The sequence below is a fragment of the Bubalus kerabau genome, chromosome 22 (assembly GCF_029407905.1).
Source record: "Bubalus kerabau isolate K-KA32 ecotype Philippines breed swamp buffalo chromosome 22, PCC_UOA_SB_1v2, whole genome shotgun sequence".
Lineage (NCBI taxonomy): Eukaryota > Metazoa > Chordata > Mammalia > Artiodactyla > Bovidae > Bubalus > Bubalus kerabau.
In genome coordinates this window covers 17,710,069-17,720,799 of record NC_073645.1, presented here as the reverse complement: position 1 = coordinate 17,720,799, position 10,731 = coordinate 17,710,069, and the positions used below count along the sequence as shown (strand labels likewise).

The 10,731-nt window shown below is 40.7% G+C and overlaps 1 non-coding gene across 1 annotated transcript; it reads right to left on the bottom strand.

Annotated features, from left to right (window-relative positions):
* Positions 1–7,785: 7,785 nt before the first annotated feature.
* LOC129637155 (U6 spliceosomal RNA) lies at positions 7,786–7,889 on the bottom strand. The gene has a single exon (XR_008707365.1). It is a non-coding gene; the product is annotated as a U6 spliceosomal RNA (small nuclear RNA).
* Between the last annotated feature and the right edge of the window lie 2,842 nt (positions 7,890–10,731).

The window sequence follows — 10,731 nt, the reverse complement described above, 5'->3', positions numbered from 1 at the left end:
TGTGGGTCTTGGTCAAATCACTTAACTTCTCTGGGTCTCAATTTTTTGTGTGTAAAACGAGATTAATAATGTTGACCTCACAGGCTTTTGTCAAAGGCTGGGTGAAATTCTGTCAATGAAAGCATTTGAGATGAGTATTAGAGGTTGTGATCTTATTTACTGAATTGAATTCTACCCTCCCTCCCCAGCTGGCTCTTGTCTCTGATTCTTCCTCCTCTGTTTTCTTTCCCTTTGTTGTAAGGGTACCCAAAATTTGTTTTAATTAGGTGTGGTAAGAAATGCAGGCACATGGGAGGCGGAGGCAGGCTCAAGATGGAAGGATATATATATATATATATATATATATATATATATGTAAAACTATGACTGATTCAAGTTGTTGTACAGCAGAAAACAACACAACTTTGTACAGCAATTATTCTCCAAGTAAAAGAAAAAGATATTCAGACATGGAAATGACCATCACAAATGAAGTTGTGGTCTCAGTTTCCTGAAGTATAGAACAGGAGGCATGGCGCACCATGCAGAGGGGCCGGATGGGGAGGCACTAGGGTCGGTCAGGAGGCAGAGGAAGTGAAGAAACATGTGGACAAGAGCTTTACTGCACTAGTTTGAATAATCTCAGTGGGCTTTGGGGCATCAGAGCTGTCTCTAATAATCTGGTACCTGTCCCTGAGTTGATTAGTGGTCCGGGATGTGAGAGCCCAGCAGAGGAGGTTGTTGGAAATATGGACTCTGCATTGGTTGGTTTGCATGTGAAAGATTTGTTTGCAGGTGAGTCATTTACTATCTCTAGGAATTGGCTATCCCTGGGAGGAGATCTCCAATCTCCTATCTCTCTCCTGTCTCCTGCAGTCTCTCCAAAGTCAGCAAGGGCCCGGATGTCAAACTATCAGAATAAAGAAAATAAAAAGACATACTTAATATCCCTTTCTAGCCACTCTGCAATAGGAAGCAACTGACTGGGCTCTAAGAGAACTGGGAGCAGCATGGAAGCTGCTGGGTAACCACCCCATTAGGAGTGGTGGTCTGCAAGGAAGAGAGAAGGAGGGTCAGTGAACCCAGTGGAATTTCAGCCCAGGCACTACCTAGTTTACCAAGATTTCAAGCCCATCACAGAGTGAAACCTAAGTAAACAGGATAAAGGCAGCAAACTATACTGCTTATGAAAACCTCCTTGAAGGCAGGACCCACGATTTATTTTTTTATTTCCTTGGTTGAATAATCACTCAATAGGAAAAGCAGCTAAAATGGCCTTATGAAAGAGAAAAGAGAACTGTGGACTGGTAATTTTCTTTACTTCTTAAAAAAAAAAAACCAAAACTTTATTTTGATCAATTTCTATTCCCAAAGTTAAGTATACTGAATTTACACATTTTCATAATAGTCTTCAGTTTTTAGTAGAAACAGAATTAGCCATGGATTGGGGACCATCGCTTATGTCCCCAAAGAAAGAGCCCCTTCTGGCTCATGCTGGTGGAAGAAAGTGAACCAGCCATGCTTTCTTTCCCTGGCTAAATTTTCAGGGGAGGCAAAAGGGTGTAATTGATGATGAGGTGATGATGATGATGATAATTAACATTGATGACGACATTTATAATGTGCCAGTCACTGTTGTAGGCGCTTTTGAACTATTACTCCATTTAATCATAACATACATAGTTTGGCTATTATTGACTCCCAGTTTATCAATGAGTTACCTAAGGCACAGAGGCTAGGCAGCCAGCCTCCAAGATTAAGAGGTTAATCTTAGGCTCTAAACTGAGACATTCCGTGCTCTTAATCACTCCACAGCACTGTCTCCTTCTTTCAGAGTGGTTTCTTCAAACAAAGATGATCTCAGCTTACTCACACCATTGCAGGCGAGAGCTGCATAAGTACAGAATCCCAGTGGGGTGATGTGTGTTGAGCCTTTGTGCTAGCCTGGGTGTGTAACCGGGATTGATCCTTGGAAGAGCTGTGGCATATGGAAAGTTTGTCTCTGGGGCATGGAAGGAAGAAAAATGGGCTAAGATCTGGTCTGTCATGGGTGAGTTGTGTGTCCTTGGGCACAGCTCTTGACATCTTCTTGTTTTCAAAGGAAGCTGTTGGGCATGATGATCTTTAAGGGTCCCGTCCATGTCACCTGCCTCTGCCAGAAATCCTACTGGAGGGTAAATTATTGGAAAGGCAAGGAGAGTGTTGAGCAGGTTCTTGACCATCCAAACATAAGTAGATAATAGCTGTTTGGGTGCCCTGCGTGCCTGCTCAGTTGCTCAGTCATGTCCGATTCTTTGTGACCACATGGGCTGTAGCCTACCAGGCTCCTCTGTCCATGGGGTTTCCCTGGTAAGAATACTGGAGTGGATTGCCAGGGGAGCTTCCTGACCCAAGGATCAAACCTGCTCTCCTGCATCTCCTGGATTGGCAGGCATATTCTTTACACTGGGCCATCTGGGAAGCCCTATTTGGGTGCCCTGAGGAACCTAGCACTTAGCTGCCTGCTGATTCGTGTTGCACCATATGCCTGCAGCTGGCGAATGGATAATATCACTCACAGTTATTCATAGATGCTCAGAAAACCTGAAAAGAAGAAAGGAATAAGTATTTAGTGAGAAAAATATTACAGGAGACACTGGGGAGAGCAGGGTAAAGAGGGCGGACTTTTCATTGTTTTGGTCTCAGAATACGACAGTGGATATCGACTGAAGACAGTACTGCTGTCTTAGGAAGTGTTTGGAAATGGAGAAGGGCATTTCTGCTCTCACCCTGGCTGCAGTTGTTGGACTGGAAATGCTAACATCCTGAAACTCTTGGGACCTCCACCACACACACAAGGAAGAATTGTCCGGGCCAGAATGCTTGGAGCATTCCCACTGAGGAAGAATAAAAGAAGTTCTCAGAGTGGGGAACATAAAAAACTTCTTTGTGCATTTTTCTGAACATTAATCAATAATCCATTAACTCAGGGAAGCTGAATGCTCTTCACACAGAATCCAGAACAAACTGACAGATTTAAGAACTCTGGAGAGGCTGCTTGGCCTCGGACAAGGCATTTAATTTCCTCGGTCCTCAGTTTCTCCATCCTTATAGCACTAACATTCTATAACTTCCTAATTCCTGTCATCAGAAAGGAGAAACACTTTGTAAAAATCAAGGCTTGGAAAGCCTTTGTTTTTCTCATTTTGTGTATGGTAGATACCATACTGCGATTAACCAAAATGCATAGGGCAAAATTTAAATATGAAATATGCAGATGCATACTTTATTGACTGTACCAGCTACAGTTAATAACACTGTGTTGTGCATTTGGAAGGTTCTAAGAGAGTAGATCTTGTAAGTTCTTATCACAGGAAAAACATTTTTGTAACTATGTATAGTGACAGATGTTAACTAGGCTTCTTGTGATCATTTTGCAGTATATACAAATATGGAATCATGTTATACACCTGAAACCAGACAACCTTATATGTCAATTATTTCTCAATTTTAAAAAAAGTATACAGAAGCAAATGATCCCAGAAGATTTTTGAGTATGATTTTAACTATTTAGCATGTTCTCTGGAGATATATTTGAATTTTTCAGAACCAAACAACAAAAGTGCATACAAAACCATGGTAGAGCACCCTTCCTACTGGCTTTAAAAAAAAGGATGTTAGGACATGAAACAAGCCTAATTCTATGTTTCAGGCAAGGTGAATATAATTGGGCCAGAAGGCAGTGAGTCTGAGAGGTGTTGCCCAGAGAGGGACTTGTTTATTAGAATGTAAAGTTGAAAATATGATTATTCTTCTTCCTTCTGCTTCTACTTTATGCCTGAATTATTCCCCAAATACTTATTAGTAGTTATTTTTTTCTTAAAAGAGACACTCCTTCATTCTTTCAAGGAGACTATTGACTGCTTTTTTTGTTTGTTTTGCTTTATGATTCTAAAATTAAGAGAAAAAGCATGTAACTCAACTGCTCATGTTGGAGACTTAAACTTCATGATGTTGGATTTCAGACTTGCTGGTTTTGTCTTATCCCTTTTGAAAGGCTCAGTTTTACTTGGCTTTATGCTCTCATTCTGGAAGAACTAAGAGCTTTACATTGCTGCCTGTGACTTGTGGCCTGTATTATACTCATTTGTTTCAGTAGAAATGATGACCCAAAAAGGTTGGAATTTGACCCCAGAAAACGAGAAGGGAATGACAGAACCGTTTTGGGTTTTTTTAATTAATTAATTTTTATTGGAGTATAGCTGCTTTACACTGTTGTGTTAGTTTCTACTATACAGCAAAATGAATCAGCCATACATACACATATTATCCCCTCCATTTGGGGCTTCCTTCCCATTCAAGTCATCACAATACCTTGAATAGAGTTCCTTGTACTATACACTAGGTTCTTATTAGGCATCTACTTCATGTGTGTGTGTTAGTCGCTCAGTCATGTCCGACTCTTTGTGACCCCACTGACTGTAGACCACCACGCTCCTCATCCATGGCATTCTCCAGGCAAGAATACTGGAGTGGGTTGCCATGCATTTCTCCAGGGGATCTTCCCAACCCAGGGATTGAACCAGGATCTCCTGCATAGCCCGCAGATTCTTTACCATTTGAGCTACCCAGGAAGCCCTATAGATACTATCATTTTATACATAGTATCAATAGTGTATATATGTCAATCCCCATCTCCTAATTCTTCCCACCCCTACTTGACCTACTTGAGCCCAACTTGAGCCACTAGGACTCAAAACTCGGAAAGAAGGCAAAGAGAGGGCAGTCTGTCTTCTCAGTGTCAGAATGAAACACTCTACCAGGACTACCAAGAATTATTGAATGATCTAGGCTGAAGAGTGGACCTTTGCTTGAGTTTCTGTTTACAATTGGCCAAAGGCCACTTTCAACCCACTCCAGTGTTCTTGCCTGGAGAATCCCAAGGACGGGGGAGCCTGGCGGGCTGCCGTCTATGGAGTCGCACAGAGCCGGACACAACTGAAGTGACTTAGCATAGCATAGCAAAGGCCACTTTGAAGTTACATCAGAACCTATAAACTTGTACCCAGTAGAGATATAAATGAATTCTGAAAGGTAGAAAGAATAGTCCTCAAGTTATGGTTCTATTGCTTGTAGAGCAAGCAATTTTGTGTCTAATCCAACCATCATATGTCAACAGTCTTTCCTCAATGCTATGTAATTGCAATTCCTCTAATTCTCTTTGGAATCAGTTTTACTACCCTTCACTAATGAATTTAATAAATCTCTAACATGTGTTCATTCTATGTTTAAGAGTCATATTTTTTACTTATAGCAGAGTATACTGTGACAAGTCCAAAGAATTCTAGTATTTCTAGAATATAAAGATCATACTTTAAGGTATATAAGGCCTTCTTGGATTGTAATTTGCTTTTTTATTTATAGGTTTTATCTGTTTCCATATTAGCAGTTTTAAAGCACAAAGGTTCAAGAAGCACATTAATCTGTTGGTTACAGAGGAATTTGATTCCCTCGATGGGCAGAACAAACCTGAAGCCAAATGTCAGGTTGGTTTTCACCTTTTATTTACTCCTTCTCACCTTCCCACCTTGTCATAACTGACTGACAGAGCCCTTTAATCTGAATTTATTATTCTAGCTCTTTGTTTCAGATGGTAGGAAGTGTCTGATAGATTACAAAGTATGAATGATAGCAAGAGATTCTTCTAAGACCAATTGTTTTGAAATAGGTGATAGAGCTTTAACCTAGTGGATTTTGGGCTGTAGTTCTTAGGCTTATCATGGACTTCTCTAAACTCTCCCTCTCCCTGCTTCTTCTCCCCATAAACACCCTTCAGCCAGAACAACTCCATTTATATGCTGAGATTCAGGTAAGGTTTCATTTGAATGATCAATTTCTTAGGAGATGTATTTAATCCAAAGAAATGAAGTATTAATAATGGTGGAGGCAATCATGGTGTTGTGGAAAGAGTCCTGAAGCCAGGACACATGATAAGTCTTTGCTTTGTCCTTTACACCTGTGTAATCTTGTACAGATGATTTCACAGAGTCTTGAGGTCCATATTTATAAACCTACCTTGCAAGAGAATTGTGTGATAAGAGAGATCACATAAAGTGATGTGTGATTGGGAAAGGTTGCTATGAACAGCTTTTCAAGCATTGCCAACATGCAATAGAAATGTTTGGGGATCACAGGAGGAGCCCCTAGAACTCCTCAACTCATGCTAATTATAATAAGTGGCCACTTAGTCATATGGTTATTGATTTTAACTTTAGTGTATGAGCACTTTCTTCTTCATTACCTTAAATTTCTTTTGCACCCATCTGATTCTCCAATTTCTAATTGAAATTTGGAAGTTTCGCAAAAACTCGACAGGAGCAGTTTTTATGAAATGTTTACTCCAGTGGAGCAGATTGTGCTGCTCATCCAAGTCAGTTCTCAAACAAATTTAACTCTCAGCGCTGTAGCCTTCATACAGAAAGACAGGGAAAGCAAAAATGGAGCTGTGATGAATGGTGCCAACTGGACAGCCTTGTGCTTCTGACTCATTTCAGAACCATTATCATGTCAATAGAAGCATCCCCTTTATCCCCATATTTTTTATAAGGGAATGCTATTAGTAGAGCAAGGTCCAGAGAGAAGCAGCCCGTTAACACTGCGATCAGGCTTAAAGACAAAAAAAGCAGAGATGGACATCCAGAGATGCCTTGGTCACTGGATGAAAGGGAAAAAGTACCATTGGAAAGATGGAGAGGAAAAGTCTATGTACCTAAAGTAGGACTGATATCACACAGTAATAAATAGCTGTTACTTGCTAAACATTACTGTGTTCCTGACACTGTGCTTATAAATAAATTATCTTGTTTGATCCTCACAATTGCCCTATTAGTCAGGGTAGGCTAACTGCCACAACAAATAATCTCCAAATCTCAGTGACTTAATAAGGTAAAGACAAATTGATTACTCTTGTCCCCATCCTCCCCAGGACCTTGGAGTCCTTTTTTTTTTTTTTTTTCCTCATTAACCTTTTATTTTTAACTTAGTTTTACAGTAAAGAAACAGAAAAGAAGCAAGTCATTAAACAAATACCATAGCTGTCAATCTTAAATTTTAAATGAGGCTCTTGTTAAACAAAGCAGTAACACTACATCCTATAATTGCATCTTTACTTGTATATACAAGAACTGTGTGCAAAGTGCTTTTCAAACTATAAAAGAAGACTTCGAAATAGAATACAAATGATTATCCCTAGGATTTAGTTATCTCCAACTGCTTGTAATGAATCACAACTGCTTACATTCTTACTTTGCATCTTGTTTACTTATATACTAAGAGAGGACAAAAGGAGAAGGGGGCAGCAGAGGATGAGATGGTCAGATAGCATTGCTGACTCGATGGACCTGAATTTGAACAAACGCCAAGAGATAGTGAAGGACAAAGAAGCCTGGTGTGCTGCAGTCCACGCACGGAGTCACGAAAAGTCGGACATAACCTAGCAACTAAGCAACAACGACATACTAAGAGAAAAACCACCGTTTTCTGAAACCAGATTGATAGCTAATTTTTGAAAATAATTCCCAATCCACAGGTCTAAATGTTATTTGTACATATAATTCAGTTACAGGCTTCATTTTTTTCCCCTAAATAAATAGTGGACAGCTTTTAAAAAGCAAATATTAGCAGATCTCTTTAGACAGACACATTTCAATCAAGATGGGGTGTTTATTTTTTTTATTTTTTTATTTTTTAAGATGGGGTGTTTAAAAATCAGTTTATATATAAGAAAAAAAGGAAAGAACAGTCTTCAAGAAAGCAAATTGTGTTCTTTAAAATATGGATTTTCCCGGATTTGCATACCACCGTTGTACAGGGCCACGCTAATCTTCTCTGTATCATTCCAGTGTTAGTATATATGCTGCCAAAGTGAGCACGTGGAGTTCTGTATCCTCCAGCAGGTGAAGAGAGAGGGAGAGAGTGCACAGTGGAGGAGCCCATGGGAAGGTTCTTACAGTCAAGGCCTGGATGTAGAATGTATCACTTCTGCCCGCATTCCATCAGCCAAAACTCAGTCAGATGGCCCTACCTAACTGCAAGGGAGGCTGGGAAATGTCCACTAGGCATCCAACCAAGAAGGAAAGGAAACAAGCCTTAGTGAACACTAGCCTCTTCTGTAACAATTCATTGCTCCCATTTTACAGATGAAACTGAGTTTTGGACAAGGGAAGTAACTTGCCTAATAGCACATAGCAAGTGAGTGGTAGAACCTGGATAAGTTCTTGGTATGATACATTCTTGGTAGATCCCAAGAACATGACTGCTGCTCTGCAAGACCACAGAAGTGGTGGTGATAAATTCTGATCTCTTGCCCCAAGTCTAAAATGTGGTACAAATGGCATCTTTCCAGGGTATCTTTATACCCCAAAGAAAGAATGGCTACTTTTAAAAATGTTGGCCCCTCTGTATTTCCCTATGTTCATCAACTTTAGACCCACCCAAAATGGCCTTGCCTTTCTATGACATCCCAGCTCCCTGCTCCTGAATAAATTCCATGGAAATTTCTTAGTTGAATGAAGTTTGCTTCCTGAAATGTCCAGCTGAATGATGGTTGCTTGAGGCCAAGATTACCCAGTACCTCACTGAGGAGAAGGCTCAGGCTGGTACTGTGCTAATGGGCAGCAATGTGAGGGGGAGATACCTGGGTAGCCCCCTCATTGGGGAATCATCATGTATGTTGGACTCACAGATTTCAGGGCTGGCTGCTGGATTGGTGTCCACCATGAGGAGTCACTAGAGGAAAATGATTACAGAATGGGAAATAATACTTTGAATGGCAGGCCAAGTATGGCATCTTTGTCAAGCCATTCATTGTGACAGAAGGAGACTTCCCTGTGGAGGACTATGGGTTGGATAAGATGTGATGCCCAAGGAAGGACACACCCCTGCCCCAGGTTCTGACCATCCATCAGCCCCTCCCTATATGTACCCATAACCCTCTTCCCTGACCCCATTTCTATTTTATTCACCTTTCCCTTGCCATTGTTTTTTGAGACCTGTGCATTCAACATGCCAGAAACCTGGGGTCAAAAACCTAGTCTGTCTTTAGTGATACTATTTGTTTTCCTAGTTTGTCCATCTCTACTTCCTCCTCCCCATCCTTGGGGTTCTGTTCAAGTGTTATCTCCTTGAACTCAAGCTTGGAGATTTTAGGCTCTTCAGAGAGAATAGACTCAGGAAAGGGTTCTGGAAAAAGTATAAAGCTGATGCCGGTCCTGCTGATCCAATCACCAGGTACTGTGGACATGCATTAGGGACAGGGTTGCTCTGTGTATGAGTGTGTGTAAACTGAAAGCTCTGTGCCACACGCATGCTGTAACACCAGAAGCACAGGTCTGTTTGGTGCAGAGGGGTGGGCATGGACCCAGAGAAAGGCACCATCTCTTGACGCTCCCTAAGCATCTCTTAGGGATATCAGTAATTGTCTGTTTTGGTGTTGTAGCAGTATCCAAAATGAACAGATGCTCGCTCTAGACAACTGACCTTTACTCCTTTACATTAATGTGAAGCAGTGCAGACAGCAGAGCCCCTTGGTACACTGACCCGACTTTCTGGTTTCTTCTTCTGTCAGGCAACATTAACTAATTAACAGTTAATAGGTTAAGCACTTTGGACTCTGTTCTCCTGGAGCTCTTGTTCTTATTCCGGTCTCAGAATCTCTCCTTTGTGGGTATCTGGCTTTGTTAGAGGGAATTCAAAAGCAGTTTAACATTTCCCCCTGAACAGAACAGCACAAATCAGTGCAGTTTAACATTTCCCCCTAAACAGAACAGCAGAAATCAGTATAGAAAGAAGGAAATTGCTACTTTGAAACCTACAAATGGAAGGATGGCTGTCTTTGTTTCACATCTATTTTCCACATGTGAGAAGCAGTCAGCTTCACTGATTATGTACTGCTGAGGATGACCTTTCCATTTTTCTGTCTCGGAAACCTGTAATTTAATGTGAAGCATCTATTGGTGGGCTGATAGTACAAAGACTTCTCAGGATAATGTGCTTGATTTTCCCCCTTGAAATCAATTCATGTTTATTAAGTGTCCTTTATGAAAGTGGCATGGAACAAGGTGCTTCACATGCATTATCTCATTTAGTCTCATGTAAGCCTCTCAGTTGCCTCTGATGTAGCATCATTAGCCAGCGTTTTCAGACAAGATAAAAGGGAACAAGGAAATGTTCGCTCAGGGCTCTGAAAGTGCTAAATCACTTCCAGGGGATGAATACACTTACTGTCTAGTTTCTATTTGATGGATTTCAATAAATTTTTTTAATATTAATACCTATGTCATATTTGCATAATCCTTTCAACTTTTCAAAGCACTGTCGCCTCATTCACATGTCATTTGATGCGCATGCTATCCTGTGCTGATACTGGTCGAGAACTATTTGATGGCACCTTTTTTTTTTTTTTTTTTTAGCCTAAATCTCTGCAGAGCAGCTTGCTTTGGTTGCCATAGCTAAGGTTCAGAATGAAACCAATAGAAATCTTGCTTTCAGAAATCGAATCCACATTTTCATTTACAGGGTCTCCCTGCGAGGGTGTGATCGGTACATTGGTCCTCACCTACCAGAGCCGATTGCCCTGGTTACATCTGCCGCCTAGATTTTAGAAATTTAAGTGTCTTTACTACCCTGTCCTTGTTGGGATCTTCCTTCCAGTTTGCCCCAGTTCATGACAGCCAAAAAGAAAGAAAGAAAGAAAAATAAGAAGGAAAAAAAGAG